General features: G+C 54.7%; 1 pseudogene across 1 annotated transcript in view; it reads left to right on the top strand.

The window, feature by feature from the left end:
• Nucleotides 1-9: 9 nt before the first annotated feature.
• The window catches only part of LOC144611165 (protein FAM50A-like), a 28,381-nt pseudogene continuing 7,482 nt past the window's right edge, over nucleotides 10-20,908 (top strand). Inside the window, exons 1-6 of the transcript XR_013549490.1 lie at nucleotides 10-240; nucleotides 4,431-4,515; nucleotides 7,212-7,311; nucleotides 11,776-11,942; nucleotides 14,397-14,473; nucleotides 18,706-18,772. The product of XR_013549490.1 is annotated as a protein FAM50A-like (transcript). The remainder of the gene's footprint in view (nucleotides 241-4,430; nucleotides 4,516-7,211; nucleotides 7,312-11,775; nucleotides 11,943-14,396; nucleotides 14,474-18,705; nucleotides 18,773-20,908) is intronic.

The following is a 20,908-nucleotide window of genomic DNA, read 5'->3' as shown; positions in this document are numbered from 1 at the left end:
GTGCGCGGAGTCGCGAGGGGCAAGGCAGGCAGGCAGGCGGCGGTTGGTCCGCTGCGGCGGTTTGAAGGGGGGGACAGCAGCGGGTCGCGGGGCCGAGCGGCCGCTCACACACACAGAGAAGGGAGACATGGCGCAGTACAAGGGGGGCGGCCAGCGAGGCCGGCCGGGGCCATGCAGCTGATGAAGAAGCGGGAGAAGCAGAGGGAACAACTGCAGCAGCTCAAGCTGAAGATCGCAGAGGTGGCCATGGCCATGGCGGGCCCCGAGCGGGGAGGGGAGGGGGAGGGGAGGGGGGGAGGGGGAGGGGGAGGGGGTGGGGGGGAGGGGGAGGGGAGGAGGGGTGGGGGTGGGGGAGGGGAGGGGGAGGGGGGAGGGGGAGGGAGGAGGGGGGGGGGGTGGGGGAGGGGAGGGGGAAGGGGGAGGGAGGAGGGTGGGGGAGGGGAGGGGGAGGGGGAGGGTGGGAGGGGGAGGGGGGAGGAGTAAAGGGGGAGGGGGAGGGGAGGAGTAAAGGGGGAGGGTAGAGTGAGGAGGGAGGAGAGGGGGAGGAGTAAAGGGGGAGTGAGGAGGGGAGGGGAAGTAATGCCTAAAGGGGAGGGAGAGAGGAGAGAGGAGGGGAGGAGTGAGGGGGGAGGGGAGGAGTGAGGGGGGGGAGGGTAGAGTGAGGAGGAGGTGAGGGGGAAGTAGGAAGTAAAGGGAGGAGGAAGTAAAGCCTAAAGGGGAGGAGAGAGGAGAGGGGGAGGGAGGGGAGGGAGGGGGGAGGAGTGAGGGGGAGGAGTAAAGGGGAGTAAAGGGGGAGGGAGGAGGAAGTGAGGGGGGAGGGGAAGGGGGAAGTAGGAAGTAGGAAGTAAAGGGAGAGGGAAGTAAAGCCTAAAGGGGAGGGAGAGAGGAGAGGAGGGAAGAGGAAGTAAAGAGGGAGGGGGAAGTAAAGGGGAGGGATAGAGGATAGGAGAGGGGGAGGAGTAAAGGGGGAGGGTGAGAGGGGGTGGAGTGTTAAGAGGAGAGTGAGGGGGAGGGAGAGGGGAAGAGGGAGGGGAGAAGGGGGGAGTAGATGGGGGGAGGAGGGAGGAGTCGACGAGGGGGAGGAGAGGGGAGATGGGATGGAGGGAGGGGGAGGAGTAAAGGGGAGGGGAGGGGGAAGTGAGGGAGGGAGAGGAGGGGAAGTAAAGGAGAGGGGGAGGGGGAGGGAGTGAGGAAAGGGGAGGGGAGATGAGTGAAGGTGGAGGGGAGGAGGAGGGGGAAGTAGGAAGTAAAGGGGAGGGGGAAGTAAAGCCCTAAAGGGGAGGGAGAGAGGAGAGGGGGAGTGAGGTGAAAGTAAAAGGAGAGGGGGAGGGGGAGTGAGAGGGGAGGGGGTCGTGAGGGGGAGGGACAGGGGAGTGGGGGAGGGGGAGAGGAGGGGTGAGGGGGAGGGGAAGAGGGAGGGGAGAAGAGGGGGGAGTAGATGGGAGGGAGAGGAGGAGGAGTGAGAGGGGGAAGGTGAGGGAGAGGAGGAGGAGTGTTAAGGGAGAGGGGAAACGCGGGTGGGGAGGGGACATGAAGGGGGTAGGAACGGCAGGTGTCGAGAAGGGAAGGAAGAGGGGAGAAAATGTGGAGGGGAAGATATGGAGGCGAGGGGTGTCATGGTGAGTGGGGGACATGGAAGGGGGGTGTTTGGGGAAGTAGTGATGGAATGGGTAGGATAAGCCCCAGGGCAGATGGAGGTGCAGGGCAGTGCGAGAGTAGTGGGGAGTTATGGGGAGGGCATATGAGGGAAGGGAGTGCGGACTGGGGAGGTACAGGGTGGGGGTAGGGGCAGTGTGGAGTTGGGGGGGAGAGAGGAAGTGTCATGGGGAGGGTAATGGGGGCATTGGAGAGCAGGAGAGGGGCGAGGAGGTTATGTGTTCCTGCGACCTCGTGGGTTTTCTCCAGGTGCTCCAGTTTCCTCCCACGCTCCAAAGACGTACATATTTGTAGGTTAATTGGCTTTGGTAATAATTGTAAATTGTTCCTAGTGTGTGTAGGATAGTGCTGGTGTACGGGGTGCTTGCTGGAGTTTAGAAGAATGAGGGGGGACCTCATTGAAACGTACAAAATAGTGAGCAGCCTGGATAGAGTGGATGTGGAGAGGATGTTTCCACTAGTGGGAGAGTCTAGGACCAGAGAGCACAGCCTCAGAATTAAAGGACGTTCCTTTAGGAAGGAGATGAGGAGGAATTTCTTTAGCCAGAGGGTGGTGAATCTGTGGGATTCATTGCCACAGAGGGGCTGTGGAGGGCCAGAAGTCAGTGGAGATAAAGGAGGATATAAAAGCTTCTTTAGGTATGTAAAGAGGAAATAGTCAAGGCAAATGTGGGTCCCTTGAAGACAGAAGCGGGGGAATTTATTATGGGGAACAAAGAAATGGCAGACGAGTTGAACCGGTACTTTGGATCTGTCTTCACTAAGGAAGATACAAGCATTCTCCCAGATGTTCTCGTGGGCAGAGATCCTAGGGTGACAGAGGAACTGAAGGAAACCCACATTAGGCAGGAAATGGTGTTGGGTAGACTGATGGGACTGAAGGCTGATAAATCCCCAGGGCCTGATCGTCTGCATCCCAGAGTACTCAAGGAGGTGGCTCTAGAAATAGTGGAAGCATTGGTGATCATTTTCCAATGTTCTATAGATTCAGGATCAGTTCCTGTGGATTGGAGGGTAGCTAATGTTGTCCCACTTTTTAAGAAAGGAGGGAGAGAGAAAACGGGAAATTATAGGCCAGTTAGTCTGACATCAGTGGTGGGGAAGATGCTGGAGTCAATTATAAAAGACGAATTACCGGAGCATTTGGATAGTAGTAACAGGATCGTTCCGAGTCAGCATGGATTTACAAAGGGGAAATCATGCTTGACTAATCTTCTGGAATTCTTTGAGGATGTAACTAGGAAAATTGACAGGGGAGAGCCGGTGGATGTGGTGTACCTTGACTTTCAGAAAGCCTTTGACAAGGTTCCACATAGGAGATTCGTGGGCAAAATTAGAGCACATGGTATTGGGGGTAGGGTACTGACATGGATAGAAAATTGGTTGACAGACAGAAAGCAAAGAGTGGGGATAAATGGGTCCCTTTCAGAATGGCAGGCAGTAACTAGTGGGGTACCGCAAGGCTCGGTGCTGGGACCCCCACTAGTGGGGTACCACAAGGCTCGGTGCTGGGACCGCAGCTATTTACAATATACATTATGACTTGGATGAAGGGATTAAAAGTATCATTAGCAAATTTGCAGATGATACAAAGCTGGGTGGTAGTGTGAACTGTGAGGAAGATGCTATGAGGTTGCAGGGTGACTTGGACAGGTTGTGTGAGTGGGCGGATGCATGGCAGATGCAGTTTAATGTGGATAAGTGTGAGGTTGTCCACTTTGGTGGTAAGAATAGGAAGGCAGAGTATTATCTGAATGGTGTCAAGTTAGGAACAGGGGACGTACAACGTGATCTGGGTGTCCTAGTGCATCAGTCACTGAAAGGAAGCATGCAGGTACAGCAGGCAGTGAAGAAAGCCAATGGAATGTTGGCCTTCATAACAAGAGGAGTTGAGTATAGGAGCAAAGAGGTCCTTCTGCAGTTGTACAGGGCCCTAGTGAGACCGCACCTGGAATACTGTGTGCAGTTTTGGTCTACAAATTTGCGGAAGGATATTCTTGCTATTGAGGGCGTGCAGCGTAGGTTTACCAGGTTAATTCCCGGAATGGCGGGACTGTCGTATGTTGAAAGACTGGAGCGACTAGGCTTGTATACACTGGAATTTAGAAGGATGAGCGAGATCTTATCGAAACGTATAAGATTATTAAGGGGTTGGACACGTTAGAGGCAGGAAACATGTTCCCAATGTTGGGGGAGTCCAGAACAAGGGGCCACAGTTTTAAGAATAAGTGGTCGGCCATTTAGAACTGAGATGAGGAAAAACTTTTTCAGACAGAGAGTTGTGAATCTGTGGAATTCTCTGCCTCAGAAGGCAGTGGAGGCCAATTCTCTGAATGCATTCAAGAGAGAGCTAGATAGAGCTCTTAAGGATAGCGGAGTCAGAGGGTATGGGGAGAAGGCAGGAACGGGGTACTGATTGTGGATGATCAGCCATGATCACATTGATTGGTGGTGCTGGCTCGAAGGGCCGAATGGCCTCCTCCTGCACCTATTGTCTATTGTCTATTGAGATATTTAAGGCAGAGATAGATTGTTGATTAGTGCGGGGTGTCAGGGGTTATGGGGAGAAGGCAGGAGAATGGGGTTAGGAGGGAGAGATAGATCAGCCATGATTGAATGGCGGAGTAGACGATGGGCCGAATGGCCTGATTCTAGTCCGATTCCTCATGACCTTATGTGTTTGGTGAAAGAGTCTTCCCTGCGTGAGGGTGTGGGGGGCGGGTGGGTAAACCAGGGCAGCTTCACTGATGGAGTTTTGTTTACACCTCTTGCAGGATAATCTGGTGAAGTCAAACATCGACAAGAAGTTCTCCACTCACTACGATGCGGTGGAAGCCGAGCTCAAGTCCAGTACCGTGGGTAAGTCCCAGGGCCCTGCAGCCGCCCTGACCCTATGCCCCAGGGCCAGCACCCACTCGCCATCTTGGGCTCCAAGTCCATAGCTCGTTGAAAGTGGCAACACAGGTAGACAGAGTGGTGAAGAAGGCCTTCATCAGTCGGGGCATCAAGTACAAGAGTCAGCAAGTCACGATGCAGCTCTACAGAACTTTGCTTTGGCTGTATTTGGAGTATTGTGTGTAGTTCTGGTCGACCCCATTACAGGAAGGATGAGGAGGCTCTGGAGAGAGGTGGAGAGGAGGTTTACCAGAACGCTGCCTGGATTAGAGGGTCACAGCTACAGGGAGAGGGTGGATTAGAGGGTCACAGCTACAGGGAGAGGAGGTTTACCAGACGCTGCCTGGATTAGAGGGTCACAGCTACAGGGAGAGGTTGGATTAGAGGGGTTCAGCTACAGGGAGAGGGTGGAGAGGAGGTTTACCAGAACGCTGCCTGGATTAGAGGGTTCCAGCTACAGGGAGAGGAGGGTGGAGAGGAGGTTTACCAGACGCTGCCTGGATTAGAGGGGTTCAGCTACAGGGAGAGGTTTGGATTAGAGGGTCACAGCTACAGGGCGAGGTTGGAGAGGGGGGCAGAGGAGGTTGGACAGACTGGGATTGTTTTCTCTGGAACGTCAGAGGCTGAGGGGAGACCTGATAGAAGTGTATAAAATGATGACAGGCATAGATAGGGTATACAGCCGGAAGCTTTCTGCCAGTGTGGAAATGTCATAGACGAGAGGGCTTAGCTTTAAGATGTGAGGGTGAAAGTGTAAAGGGGATGTGCAGGCAGGTATTTTTACGCAGTGACTGGAACACGCGTGATGATGGGGAAAGATGTGATCATGGTATTTAAGAGGCTTTTGGATCAGGCATAAAGATGTGCAGGAATGGAGGGATATGAATGTGTAGGAAGGAACTGCAGATGCTGATTTACACCCAAGATAGACACAAAATGCTGGAGGAAACTCAGCGGGACAGGCAGCACCTCTGGAGAGAAGGAATGGGTGATGTTTCGGGTCTCGACCTGCAACGTCACCCATTCCTTCTCTCCAGAGATGCTGCCCGTCCCGCTGAGTTCCTCCAGCATTTTGTGTCTATCTTTGGAGGGATGTGGATGAAGTGCGAGTAGAGGAGATTGGTTTAGTTTGGCACTGAGGCCGGCAGGGACATTGTGGGCCGAAGGGCCAGTTCCTGTGCTGTCCTGTTCTGTGTTGGGTAAAGGTCCGGGAATTGATGGTGTCCGGGAGTTGGCACAGACAAAATGTGGCCCGGAGCAGTGGGCTGTCATCTTTACAGAACGGGGCGGGAGGGACAGTACATGCTGGAGGGCCGAGTGGCCTCTCCCTGCTCTTATTCTCCTGTACAGAGCTGTCGTGGGCTTGCACTGAACGGTCGCCCCCCGCAGCTGAGAAGCATTCTCTCCATGGCCTGAATGTGCAGAAAGGATTCAGTGTGAATTGAATGTTGTGAAAGGGTGTCAGCGGCCAGCCACGGTCGCCTTGACAACTCTGCCTCACAAGTTAGCACAAGCAATGACGTGGGCAAACTGTACCATCAATGTCCCGGCCCACTGTGTCAAAGAATCAGCCTGGGCAAACTGTACCATCAATGTCCTGGCCCACTGTGTCAAAGAAACAGTCTGGGCAAACTGTACCATCAATGTCCCGGCCCACTGTGTCAAAGAATCAGCCTGGGCAAACTGTACCATCAATGTCCTGGCCCACTGTGTCAAAGAAACAGTCTGGGCAAACTGTACCATCAATGTCCCGGCCCACTGTGTCAAAGAATCAGCCTGGGCAAACTGTACCATCAATGTCCCGGCCCACTGTGTCAAAGAAACAGTCTGGGCAAACTGTACCATCAATGTCCCGGCCCACTGTGTCAAAGAATCAGCCTGGGCAAACTGTACCATCAATGTCCCGGCCCACTGTGTCAAAGAAACAGCCTGAACAAACTGTACCATCAATGTCCCAGCCCACTGTGTCAAAGAAACAGCCTGGGCAAACTGTACCATCAATGTCCCAGCCGTACAACCATCCCCAGCAGTGCGTTCCAGCCGCCCACCACCCTCTGTGTCAAAGAAACAGCCTGGACAAACTGTACCATTACAACATGTGCCTGTCCAATAGCCTCTTAAACACCACTACCCGAAATGTCACCTTTCCATGTTCTCCAGAAATGCTGCCTGATCTGCCAATTTACTCCAGCATGTTGTGTCAATCTTCAGAGGGTTCATATGTTTTAGGAGCAGAATCAGGCCATTCAGCACATCGAGTCTACTCCGCCATTCAATCATGGCTGATCTATCTCTCCCTCCTAACCCAATTCTCCTGCCTTCTCCCCACAACCCCTGACACCCAAGAATCTATCAATCTCCACCTTAAATATCTCCACTGACTTGTGGCCTCCGCAACCGTCTGTGGCAATGAATCCCACAGATTCACCACCCTCTGGCTAAAGAAATTCCTCCTCATCTCCTTCCTAAAGGAACAAACGTCCTTTAATTCTGAGGCTGTGCCCCCTGGTCCGAGACTCTCCCACTCGTGGAAACATCCACATCCACTCTATCCAGGCCGCTCACTGTTCACTATTTTGTGTCTATCCTCGGTGTAAACCAGCATCTGCAGTTCCTTGCCACACTCTCGATCATCTCTCTTTGTCTGTGTGTGTCCACAGGGTTGGTGACCCTGAATGATATGAAGGCAAAGCAGGAAGCTCTTGTGAAAGAGAGGGAGAAACAACTGGCCAAGAAGGAGCAGTCCAAGGAGTTGCTGCTGTGAGTTTTCACATCACATTATCATCATCTGCTGCCCAGAGCACGTTTAGTTTAGAAATACAGCATGAAAACAGGCCTTTCAGCCCACCGAGTCCATGCCGACCAGCTATCACCCCGTACACTAGTTTAGTGTAGAGATACAGTGTGGAAACAGGCCCTTCCCCACCGAGTCCACACCGCCCAGCGATCAACCCCGTACAGTAGTTTAGTTTAGAGATACAGCGCGGAAACACAACCCCTTCCCCACCGAGTCCGTCCGTGCCGACCAGCGATCCCCACACACTAGTTTTGGCTGTGAGGACAGCAGCTCATATTTCACTTGTGCAGCTTACACCCCAGTAGTATGAATATTGATTTCTCTAACTTCAAGTAACGGCGGCATTCTCTCTCTCTCTCTCTCTCTCTCTCTATTCCTTCCCCACCCAAGTTGCACCAGTTTCTCAGTTTCACCCAACAAAACAGCTAACAACGCCCTGTTTCAATTATCATCGTCACTTGTTTGCACATCTTTCATTAATTGTTCTCTATCTCTCTACATCATCGTCTATATCTCTCGTTTCCCTCTGAAGGAGGGTCTCGGTCCGAAACATCACGCGTTCCTTCTCTCCAGAAATGCTGCCCGTCCCGCTGAGTTACTCCAGCACTTTGTCTGTTATCTTCTGCTCTTCCAGAGCGGTTGGATTGCAGTTGCGAGGATCAGCTGCAGGGGGCAGCGGAGGACAGGAAGGACAGACTCAGGGAGAAGGCAGGAGAGTGGGGTTAGGAGGGAGAGATAGATAGATCAGCCAGGAATGAATGGCGGAGTAGACTGGATGGGCCGAATGGCCTAATTCTGCTCCTTTCACTTCTGAATATCTGCTTGCGTGACCATTTTAAGGGAGAGATGAACTTGAATGTTAAGTAGTATAAGAAAATAACTGCAGATGCTGGTACAAATCGATTTATTCACAAAATGCTGGAGTAACTCAGCAGGTCAGGCAGCATCTCGGGAGAGAAGGAATGGATGACGTTTCGGGTCGAGACCCTTCTTCAGTCTGAAGAAGGGTCTCGACCCGAAACGTCACCCATTCCTTCTCTCCCGAGATGCTGCCTGACCTGCTGAGTTACTCCAGCATTTTGTGAATAAATCAACTTGAATGTTAAGATCCCTCTGTATACTCGTGCTGTTGTGGGTCTTGCCATTAACCTGACATTTGACCTCCCAAAGTGCAACACCTTATACTTACCAGGATTGAACTCCATCTGCCATTTCCCCGTTCACAACTGTTACCGATCAATATCCTGCTGTACACTTTGAAAGCCCTTTCCACAAACTCCACTGGTCACAGACCTCCAGCCTGAATATCACCCCTCCATCAATAAGCCAGTTGTGAATCCATGTGGCCTAGTCCCTGTTAATCCCGAAGGTAGACACAAAATGCTGGAGTAACTCAGCACGACAGGCAGCATCACTGGATAGTAGGAATGGGAGACCCTTCTTCACACACTGCTAATCCCGTGCAGTTTAACTTTCTCCATCAGCTTACCATGCAGACCAACCTCCACTGCTCCACTCACATCAATCTCCTTTGTTGCCACCTCAGAGATCAAGTTTGTAAGACGTGACATTTGGGGCGGCACGGTGGTGCAGCGGTAGAGTTGCTGCCTCACAGCGCCAGAGACCCGGGTTCCATCCTGACTACGGGTGCTGTCTGTACGGAGTTTGTACGTTCTCCCTGTGACCATGTGGGTTTTAGATATTTAGATTTAGAGATACAGCGCGGAAACAGGCCCTTCGGCCCACCGAGTCCGCGCCGCCCAGTGATCCCCGCACATTAACACTATCCTACACACTCTAGGGACAATTTTTACATTTACCCAGTCAATTAACCTACATACCTGTACGTCTTTGGAGTGTGGGAGGAAACCGAAGATCTCGGAGAAAACCCACGCAGGTCACGGGGAGAACGTACAAACTCCGTACAGACGGCGCCCGTAGTCAGGATCGAACCTGAGTCTCCGGCGCTGCATTCGCTGTAAGGCAGCAACTCTACCGCTGCGCCACCGTGCCGCACGGGTGCTCTGGTTTCCTCCCACACTCCTAAAACATACAGGCTTTGGTAAAGATTGTAAATTGTCCCTAGAGTGTGTAGGAAAGTGCTTGTGCCGCTGGGCGGCATGGACTCGATGGGCTGAAGGGCCTGTTTCCATGCTGTAAACGAAGCAGCCTGCAGGGCCCCACCCTCACCAATCACCTTTGATGTCGCCTTGAAAAACTCAATCAAGTTCATAAAGCACGACCTGCCATGTACAAAGCCCTCATAGACACAAAATGCTGGAGTAACTCAGCGGGTCAGGCAGCATCTCAGGAGAGAGCATGAAGAAGGGTCTTGACCCGAAATGTTACCCATTCCTTCTCTCCCGGGATGCTGCCTGACCCGCTGAGTTACTCCAGCATTTTGTGTCTACCTTTGATTTTAACCAGCATCTACAGTTTTTTCCTACACATGTACAAAACCCTAATTGCTAACTGTCCCCAAGCTGTCTCTAATTAACCCAAATGGGAGTAAATCCTATCCTGGAGAATCCTCTCCAATAGTTTCCCTACCACAAATGTGACTTGGACTTGCCGACTATTTCCACCATTATCTCCTCCACTTCCCTTCGCAAACAAAGGAACAGCACTGGCTGCACCCCACTCCTCCAGGAGTGTGTTATCGCCTCTGTTTCCCTCCTCCCTGTCCCTGCCCTGCCCTGCCCACACAATGTTCTCTCCCTCTCCCCCTCTCCCCCTCCCTTCCTTCCTCCCTCTCCCCCTCCCTCTCCCTCCCCCTCCCTCTCCCCCTTCCTCCCTCCATCGCCCTTCCTCCCTCCCTCGCCCTCTCTTCCTCCCTCGCCCTCTCTTCCTCCCTCGCCCTCTCCCCCTCACTCCCTCACTCTCACTCCTTCCCTCTCCCTCCCTCTACCCCTCTCTCTCCTCCCCCCCCCCCTCCCTCCCGGTTCACTGTGCATGCAGCTGTGCTGGGCTGTGTTAATGGAACAAGTGGTTCCCATCCCATGGGCATGCTTCCCGGGGGGGGAGTCAGCTGAAGAGTTAACCTGCCCTGCCGCTGATGAGGCTTGCAGTGAGGGTGGCGCAGCTGGTAGAGCCGTTGCCTTGCCGCCCCAGAGGCCCCGGTTCAATCCCCACGACCGCCGCTGCCTGGGGAGTCTGCACGCGCTCCATGTGGCCGTGTGTGGGCTTCTGGGTGTTCTGCAACCCCCCTACGTGGAGTTAGTTTAGTGCAGAGATACAGCGCAGAAACAGGCCCTTCCCCACCGAGTCCATCCGCGCCGACCAGCGATCCCCGCATACTAGTCTAGTGTAGAGATACAGCGCGGAAACACAACCCCTTCCCCACCGAGTCTGTCCGCACCGACCAGCGATCCCCGCATACTAGTCTAGTGTAGAGATACAGCGCAGAAACAGGCCCTTCCCCACCGAGTCCGTCCGCGCCGACCAGCGATCCCCACACACTAGTCTAGTGTAGAGATACAGCGCGGAAACACAGACCCTTCCACACCGAGTCTGTCCGCACCGACCAGCGATCCCCGCATACTAGTCTAGTGTAGAGATACAGCGCGGAAAAACACAGACCCTTCCACACCGAGTCCGTCCGCGCCGACCAGTGATCCCCGTACACTAACACTACCCTGCACACACAAGGGACAATTTACATTTTACAGCAGCCAATTAGCCTACAAACCTGCACGTTTTTCATTCATTCCTCACACAAAGAGGGTAATTTACAAAAAACTAATGAAGCTGCAAACTGCCACATTATCAGCGTGAACCTCTGAAGGTGTTTGGGACATGGGAGGCCCCAGGGGAGAGGATCCCCTGGTCAGGATCGTACCAGGGCCTCTGGGCGCTGTGAGGCAGCAGCTCCACCCGCTGCACCGCCACGTGTGTGGTGAATCTGTGGAATTCTCTGCCACGGAAGGTAGTTGAGGCCAGTTCATTGGCTATATTTAAGAGGGAGTTAGATGTGGCCCTTGTGGCTAAAGGGATCAGGGGGTATGGAGAGAAGGCAGGTACGGGATACTGAGCTGGATGATCAGCCATGATCATATTGAATGGCGGTGTGTACAGGCTCGAAGGGCCGAATGGCCTACTCCTGCACCTATTTTCTATGTTTCTATGTGTGGGGAGTGGATGAGAAAGTGGCACAACTAACAACTAGTGTCAACGGGTCGGCACGGACTGGGTGGGCCGAAGGACCTGTTTCCATGCAATCTCTAATCTACAGCTCCTGCCTCAGCCTTGCCCCCCTACCTCCCCCTCGCTGGTCTCTGTCCCCCCCCCCCCCCACCCTCCTCACCCCCCCCTCCCTCCCTCCCACAGCACGGCGCTCCCTCCTCACCCCCCCCTCCCTCCCACAGCGCGGTGCACTCTCCCTCCACCCACGTTTGGTCCTGACCCCCAACTTGTTTTCTGTCCGACAGGAAGTTGGAGAAACAGAAGGAGAGAGAACGCAAGAAAGAGGAGAAGAGGAAGATTGCGAGTTTGTCCTTCACTCTGGACGAGGAGGAGGAGGAGGATGATGAGGATGAGGGGGAAGACGAGGAACTCGAGGAGGAGCTGAGGAGTGAGGACGAGGATCTGATCATAGGTGAGGAGGGAGCGCTGCGCTGTGGGAGGGGCGGTACCTCAGTAATGCCACACTGTGAGAGGGGCGGTACCTCAGTAATGCCACACTGTGGGAGGGGCGGTACCTCAGTAATGCCACACTGTGGGAGGGGCGGTACCTCAGTAATGCCACACTGTGGGAGGGGCGGAACCTCAGTAATGCCACACTGTGGGAGGGGCGGTACCTCAGTAATGCCACACTGTGGGAGGGGCGGTACCTCAGTAATGCCACACTGTGGGAGGGGCGGTACCTCAGTAATGCCACACTGTGGGAGGGGCGGAACCTCAGTAATGCCACACTGTGTGAGGGGCGGTGAGGAGGGAGGGGGTGAGGAGGGAGCGCTGTGCTGTGCTGTGCTGTGCTGTGAGGGGCGGTACCTCAGTAATGCCACATTGTGGGAGGGGCGGTACCTCAGTAATGCCACACTGTGGGAGGGGCGGTACCTCAGTAATGCCACACTGTGTGAGGGGCGGTGAGGAGGGAGGGGGTGAGGAGGGAGCGCTGTGCTGTGCTGTGCTGTGCTGTGAGGGGCGGTACCTCAGTAATGCCACATTGTGGGAGGGGCGGTACCTCAGTAATGCCACACTGTGGGAGGGGCGGTACCTCAGTAATGCCACACTGTGTGAGGGGCGGTACCTCAGTAATGCCACACTGTGGGAGGGGCGGGTACTTCAGTAATGCCACACTGTGTGAGGGGCGGTGAGGAGGGAGGGGGTGAGGAGGGAGCGCTGTGCTGTGCTGTGCTGTGCTGTGAGGGGCGGTACTTCAGTAATGCCACACTGTGGGAGGGGCGGTACTTCAGTAATGCCACACTGTGGGAGGGGCGGTACCTCAGTAATGCCACACTGTGGGAGGGGCGGTACCTCAGTAATGCCACACTGTGGGAGGGGCGGTGAGGAGGGAGGGGGTGAGGAGGGAGCGCTGTGCTGTGCTGTGAGGGGCGGTACCTCAGTAATGCCACACTGTGGGAGGGGTGGTTTGTCGTAACCAGAGTTTTGTTATAAATAGTAAATGGAAAGTTTGAGAAGCTGCCGACTCTGGGACGTGGAACAAAAGGGCAGTGTGGTGGAGCCAGGTTTCCCTGCTCTCTCTGGGGCAGCTGGAGAAACAACACACTCATTGCTGTCTGTGGTTTCAGTGACTAGCGTGTAAACGTGGACGGGTTGGTCAGTAACTCTGCCCATGACAGCAAGATTGCTGGGGTCACCGACTGTGGGATGTAGATCAGCTACAGAATCGGGCAGAGAAATGGCAGATGGAGTTTAACCCCAGCAAGTGTGAGGTGTTACAATATACAGCCAATGGCAAGACCCTGAATGTACAGAAGAACCTGTGCTCCAAGTCCATAACTCCCTGAAAGCAGCAACACAAGTAGACAGAGCGGGAGGGAGGGAGGGAAGGCGTGCGTGTGTACGTGCGGTGCGTGACGCTACGCCTGCCTTCATCGGTCGGGGCATCGAGTACACGGGTCAGCAAGTCACGATGCAGCTCTACTGGGCTCTGGTCAGGCCGCACTTGGAGTATTGCGTGCGGTTTTGTTCAGAGGTACAGCATGGAAACAGGCCCTTCAGCCCAGTGAGATGCTGACAGACCATCACCCCATATACTAGTTCTATCCTACACACACCGGGGGCAATTAACCTACAAACCCACACGCCTTTGTGGAGTGTGGGAGGAAACCGGAGCACCCGGAGTAAACCCACGTGGTCACTGGGAGAACGTGCAAACTCCACACGGATAGTACCCGAGGTCAGGATGGAACCTGGGCCTCTGGTGCTGTGAGGCATTGGCTCTACCCGCTGTGCCACGCCGCCAGTAATGGTTACCCCGTTACAGGATGGAGATGGAGGCCTCTGTAAGGTCACCCCTGACCAAACCCAGCCTGTCCACTCCCTCCCTACATCTCCTGCCCTCCAATCCAGGCAACAGTCCCGTGAATCTCCGCTGTACGTCACCTATCCGTGTTCTCCACAGATGCTGCCTGACCCACTGAGTTACTCCAGCACTCTGTGAAACGTCACCTATCCATGTTCCCCACAGATACTGCCTGACCCGCTGAGTTACTCCAGCACTCTGTGAAACGTCACCCATTCCCTCTCTCCACAGATGCTGCCTGACCCACTGAGTTACTCCAGCACTCTGTGAAACGTCACCTATCCGTGTTCTCCACAAATGCTGCCTGTCCCGCTGAGTTACTCCAGCACTCTGTGAAACGTCACCTATCCGTGTTCTCCACAGATGCTGCCTGACCCGCTGAGTTACTCCAGCACTCTGAAACGTCACCTATCCATGTTCCCCACAGATGCTGCCTGACCCGCTGAGTTTTTTTGTGTCCTCATCCTGTCATTCCGTGCTCTTCCAGTTCATACAACTGGGATTCCCGAATCCAAACCACCTCCAATCCGGTAATTGTCTCTCCGTGTTTTTCCGTTTCAGACATCCCGGTGAAGAAGAGAAAGTTGGGGAAAAACCCGGATGTGGACACCAGCTTCCTGCCGGATCGGGACCGCGAGGTAGGCAGCCCGGAGCGGATGGTGGCTCCCGCGCCGTGCAACCACTCACTGTTCCTCCGGTACCTGGCTTAGAGGTTGCCGACTCCCCTTCCACACGTCCCGGGCAGCATCACCCCTCGAGACTGAGGGCCAGCGTCCCTGGGGGTCAGGGAGGGGTAGAGGGGGATGGGACTGGAACTGAGGAGAGGGGGTGGGAGGGAGGGAGAGAGAGGACCACCTGACTCGAGGGCACTGTCTAACCTACATGTCTGTGGCAATGACACTCCTCTCTGCACTGAGGGCCAGCGTCCCTGGGGGTCAGGGAGGGAGGGAGGGGGAGAGGACGGATGGGGGGGGGGGGGAGAGAGACAGAGAAGTAGAGACGGGAAGGGGCAAGAGGGTGGGAAGGAGAGAAGGCGTTAGAAGGAAAGGGGGGCAGGGCGAGAGGGAGAGTGGGTGGGAGGGTGGGGGATGACAGAGGAAGGGGGCAGGGTGAGAGGGAGAGCAGGAGGTGGAGGGTAGAGGGGGCAGGGTGAGAGAGGGAGAGGGGGGGCAGGGAGAGAGGGAGGGGGAGGATGACAGAGGGGGCAGGGTGAGAGGGAGAGCAGGAGGGGGAGGGTAGAGGGGGCAGGGTGAGAGAGGGAGAGGGGGGGCAGGGAGAGAGGGAGGGGGAGGATGACAGAGGGGGTAGGGTGAGTGAGGGAGGAGCAGGGAGAGAGGGAGGGGGCAAGATGGACAAGGCATGGTAAGTGATACAGATGACAGGTGGTGGGAATAATTGGCAGATGGGTGAAATAAGTGACAAAGGCTAGAGGTGAAAAGGAGACAAAATGGTGTCAGATAAGGAGAGATGAGTTTGCCTGGTTAATCTCGGCAGCGCAGTGGTAGAGCTGCTGCCTCACGGCGCCAGAGACCCGGGTTTGATCCTGACCACGGGTGCTGTCTGTGTGGAGTTTGCACGTTCTCCCCGTGACCTGCGTGGGTTTTCTCCGTGTGCTCCGGTTTTCCCCCACACTCCAAAGACGCGCGGGTTTGTAGGTTAATTGGCTTGGGTAAAATTGCCCCGAACGTAGGATAGAACACTAGGACTAGAACTAGTGATATAACTAGAACTAGTCAACAGGTGATTGTTGGTTGACACGGACTCAGTGGACCAAAGGGCCTGTTTCAACACTGTATCTCTAATACCAAAACAAGGAGCTGCAGATGCTGGATTGCAAAAAAAATCTTCCTGCATCTAGCCTGTCCAACCCCTTAAGAATTTTGTAAGTTTCTATAAGATCCCCCCTCAATCTTCTAAATTCCAGCGAGTACAAGCCGAGTCTATCCAGTCTTTCTTCATTTGAAAGTCCTGCCATCCCAGGGATCAATCTGGTGAACCTTCTTTGTACTCCCTCTATGGCAAGAATGTCTTTCCTCAGATTAGGAGACCAAAACTGTATGCAATACTCCAGTTGCGGTCTCACCAATGCCCTGTACAACTGCAGCAGAACCTCCCTGCTCCTATACTCAAATCCCCTCGCTATGAATGCCAACATACCATTCGCTTTCGTCAGGCAGCATCTGTGGAGAACATGGATAGGTGACGTTTCACAGAGTGCTGGAGTAACTCAGCGGGTCGGGCAGCATCTGTGGCGAACATGGATAGGTGACGTTTCACACCACTTCCGAACTGAAACAACACTTATCCATGTTCCCCACAGATGCTGCCTGACCCGCTGAGTTACTCCAGCACTGTGTGAAACGTCACCTATCCATGTTCCCCACAGATGCTGCCTGACCCGCTGAGTTACTCCAGCACTGTGTGAAACGTCACCTATCCGTGTTCCCCACAGATGCTGCCTGACCCGCTGAGTTACTCCAGCACTGTGTGAGTGGTGTTTGAGGGCCGGCCGTTGCTTTGGGCTGTATGGAGAGTGCAGGCAGCCAGTACACTCAGTGCCCCTGGCTTCTGCCGGCGTCAGGCAGCTCGGCGGGAGGTGGTGGTTTGCTGCAGTACAAAGGCTTCCATTCAGCAGCCGGGAGTGTGGCTGCCACAGCCCCTGACTGCTGTCCCCCCACTCCACCCCACGCCTGGCCCCTGTGCTCAAACCCCCTCTGCCCCCACCACTCCCCCTCATCACCCTCTCATCTGCCTCTACACACACATATACACACCCACACACACATATACACACTCACACACACACATATACACACTCACACACACACCCCACACACACACACACGAACACTCACACACACACACACACACACACACACACACACATATACACACACACTCACACATACACGAACACACATTAACACACTCACACGCGCACACACACGCACACTCACACGCGCGCACACACACACACATATACACACTCATATATACACACACACACACATATACACACACACACACACACACACACACTCATATACACACACACACATGAACACACACGAACACACACACACTCACACACACATTCACACCCACACCCACACACATACACCCCGCACACACACACACACACACACACACACCCCACACACACACCCCACACACACACACACCCCACACACACACACCCCACACACACACACACACCCCACACACACACACACACCCCACACACACACACACACACACACACACACACACACACCCCCACACACACACACACCCCACACACACACACCCCACACACACACACCCCACACACACACACCCCACACACACACACACACCCCACACACACACACACACACACACACACACACCCCACACACACACTCTCTCACTGACTCTCCCCCTCACTGACTCTTCCCCCACTCTCTCACTCACACTCACACACACACACTGTGCCAGGGCTGATGTTGGGCACTGTGTGACGGCCCCAGTGGGCTGTGCAGGGTGTGTTGCTGCCAGCTGTTGGCCAGATGTGTGTGTGTGGCTGGAGGGACCCCACCCTGTGGCCAGGCCGTCGTTTCCAATTACATGGCAGCACCACCAGAACCATGTGTGTGCTCAGTGTGACCGGAAACATGTGTCAGTGCTCAGCATCCACACCAGTAACTAGTGGCCCTCAGCTCCACCCACTGCTGGTCACAGACAGCCCCCCCCCTGCTGTGGGAATGAGGGAGAGAGGGGGAGACACGTGTCAGGGCTCAGTATCCACACCAGTAACTAGTGGCCCTCAGCATCCACACCAGTAACTAGTGGCCCTCAGCATCCACACCAGTAACTAGTAGCCCTCAGCTCCACCCACTGCTGGTCACATACAGTTTATTGTCACGTGTACCGAGATACAGTGTAAAGCTTTCTTGTTACCTGCTACCCAGTCAGCCTAAGCACTGCACATGATTACAAGTGAGCCGTCCACAATGCACAGGTACAGAATAAAGGCAATAACGTTTATTGCAAGGTAAAGTCCGAGGGTCTCCAATGATGTAGATGGGAGGTCAGGACCGCTCTCCAGTTGGTGAGAGGACGGTTCAGTTGCCTGATAACAGCCGGAAGAAACTGCCCCTGAATCTGGAGGTGTGGGTCTCCACACTTCTGTACCTCTTGCACGATGGGAGAGGGGAGAAGAGGGGGTGACCGGGGTGAGACTGGTCCTTGATTCTGCTGCTGGCCTTGCCGAGGCAGCGTGAGGTGTAGATGGGGGCGATGGAAGGGAGGTTGGTTTGTTTGTGCGTGTGTGCGTGATGGTCTGGGCTGCTGGCCTTGCTGAGGCAGCGTGAGGTGTAGATGGAGGGAGGTTGGTTTGTTTGTTTGTGCGTGATGGTCTGGGTTGCTGGCCTTGCTGAGGCAGCGTCAGGTGTAGATGGGGGCGGTGGAAGGGAGGTTGGTTTGTTTGTGTGTGCGTGATGGTCTGGGCTGCTGGCCTTGCTGAGGCAGCGTGAGGTGTAGATGGGGGCGGTGGAAGGGAGGTTGGTTTGTTTGTGTGTGCGTGACGGTCTGGGCTGCTGGCCTTGCCGAGGCAGCGTCAGGTGTAGATGGGGGCGGTGGAAGGGAGGTTGGTTTGTTTGTGCGTGTGTGCGTGATGGTCTGGGCTGCTGGCCTTGCCGAGGCAGCGTGAGGTGTAGATGGAGGTGTCGGTCTGGGCTGCGTCCACTACTCGTGTAGCTGGTACGAGGACGGTCCAGTTGCCTGACAATGGCCGGGTGTTTGATGGTATGCACGGTCTGGATGGGCCGAAGGTTTGTGGCGCTCTGATCATGGCCTCCCCTCTCTCTCCTCTCTCCTCTCTCTGCTGCAGGAGGAAGAGAACAGGCTACGTGAGGAGCTACGGCAGGAATGGGCCAACAAGCAGGAGAAAATCAAAAGTAAGGCAGCCCCCCCCCCCCCCTCTCCCAGTCACGATCACACACTGGGGTATGTATCCCTGGGTCACACACCTTCATAGCTCATGGGTAGACACTACATGCTGCAGTAACTCAGCGGGTCAGGCAGCATCTCCCGAGAGATGGAATGGGTGATGTTTCAGGTCCACACCCTTCTTCAGACTCATAGCAGGCCATTCAGCCCATCAGGTCTACTCCTCACCCATTCCTTCTCTCCAGAGATGCTGCCCGTCCCGCTGAGTTACTCCAGCATTTTGTGTCTGTCTAAAGTTTTAGTTCTCGTTTAGTTTGGAGATGCAGCGCAGAAAGTTGATATGTTCTAGGAGCAGAATGAGGCCATTCAGCCCATCAACTGTACTGCACCATGCAATCATGTCTGATATATCTCTCCGCCCTAACCCCTGACACCCGTACAAATCAACAATCTGTCTATCTCTGCCTTAAATATCCACTGACATGTGCCCTCCACAGCCGTCTGTGGCAACGAATCCCACAGATTCACCACCCTCTGGCTAAAGAAATTCCTCCTCATCTCCTTCCCAAAGGAACGTCCTTTAATTCTGAGGCTGTGCCCTCTGGGCCTAGACTCTCCCACTAGTGGAAACATCCTCTCCACATCCACTCTATCCAGGCCTGTTATTGTTACAGTTGAGTTGAGTTTATTGTCCCGTGTACCGAGGTACAGTGAAAAGCTTTTGTTGCGTGCTAACCGGTCAGCAGAAAGACAATACGTGATTACAATCTACAGTGTACAGATACAGGACAAAGGGAATAACGTTTAGTGCAAGGTAAAGACTTAGGGTGGCACGGTGGCACAGTGGTAGAGCTACCACCACAGCGGCAGAGACCCAGGTTCCATCCTGACTGCGGATGCCGTCTGTACGGAGTTTGCACGTTCTTCCTGTGACTACTCTCCAAAGACGTGCAGGCTTGCAGGTTAATTGGCTTGGTATAATTGTAGATTGTCCCAAGTGTGTATGATAGTGTTAGAGTGCGGGGATCGCTGATCGGCACGGACTCGGTGGGGAAGGGGTTGTGTTTCCGTGCTGTATCTCTACACTAGACTAATGTGCGGGGATCGCTGGTCGGTGCGGACGGACTCGGTGGGGATGGGGTTGTGTTTCCGTGCTGTATCTCTACACTAGACTAATGTGCGGGGATCGCTGGTCGGTGCGGATGGACGGACTCGGTGTGGAAGGGGTTGTGTTTCCGTGCTGTATCTCTACACTAGACTAGTGTACGGAGATCGCTGGTCGGTGGGGAAGGGGTTGTGTTTCCGTGCTGTATCTCTACACTAGACTAGTGTGCGGGGATCGCTGGTCGGTGCGGACGGACGGACTCGGTGGGGAAGGGGTTGTGTTTCCGCGCTGTATCTCTACACTAGACTAGTGTACGGGGATCGCTGGTCGGCGCAGACTCGTTGGGGAAGGGGTTGTGTTTCCGTGCTGTATCTCTACTCTACACTAGTGTGTGGGGATCGCTGGTCGGTGCGGATGGACTCGGTGTGGAAGGGGTTGTGTTTCCGCACTGTATCTCTACACTAGTGTGTGGGGATCGCTGGTCGGTGCGGACGGACTCGGTGTGGAAGGGGTTGTGTTTCCGCACTGTATCTCTACACTAGTGTGTGGGGATCGCTGGTCGGTGCGGACGGACTCGGTGTGGAAGGGGTTGTGTTTCCGCACTGTATCTCTACACTAGTGTGTGGGGATCGCTGGTCGACGCAGACTCGGTGGGGAAGGGGTTTTGTTTCCGTGCTGTATCTCTACACTAGTGTGCGGGGATCGCTGGTCGGCGCGGACGGACTCGGTGGGGAAATGCCTGTTTCCGCGCTGTATCTCTGCACTAGACTCCCACTCCTACATGGGTCAAGGCTGTGCTGTGGGCGGTAGTGAACCTGTCTCCTCCAAACACTGACCTCGTGGGGATGGGGGTCACGACTGGGAACTGAACGGTCTGCTCCGTCCTCTCTCAGCCTCCTGTCCCACCGAGTTCCGCACTTCAAAGACCCCAGCCTTCCCTCCACACTGCTAATGGGCCCGGCACTTAGAGGCAGGCTTTGTTCCACTTTGCCCTATTGTTGTCAGCTGGCTTCACCTTCCAAGTACCATTTCCTATCTG

This window comes from Rhinoraja longicauda, chromosome 39 (genome assembly GCF_053455715.1).
Source record: "Rhinoraja longicauda isolate Sanriku21f chromosome 39, sRhiLon1.1, whole genome shotgun sequence".
In the NCBI taxonomy this organism is placed as follows: Eukaryota; Metazoa; Chordata; class Chondrichthyes; order Rajiformes; family Arhynchobatidae; genus Rhinoraja; species Rhinoraja longicauda.
Note: the sequence above shows the minus strand (reverse complement) of the source record. Positions and strands in the feature narration are given on the sequence as shown.